Raw genomic sequence first — 273 nt, forward strand, 5'->3', positions numbered from 1 at the left:
TATATATATATATATATATATATATATATATATATATATATATATATATGTTTATATATTTATATATGTATATGTTTATATATATATATATATATATATATACACATACACACACACATACACAAATGTGTATATGTATATATGCAAGTGTGTGTATGTGTATGTATGTACATGTGAGTGTGTGAAAGAGGGACTATATATACATGTTCAAGTTATTTTAAAGCAAGTTTAAGAATAACGACTAAACATTTATACTGATGGGGGGGGGGGGGG

The sequence above is a fragment of the Octopus bimaculoides genome, chromosome 12, assembly GCF_001194135.2.
Source record: "Octopus bimaculoides isolate UCB-OBI-ISO-001 chromosome 12, ASM119413v2, whole genome shotgun sequence".
Classification (NCBI taxonomy): domain Eukaryota; kingdom Metazoa; phylum Mollusca; class Cephalopoda; order Octopoda; family Octopodidae; genus Octopus; species Octopus bimaculoides.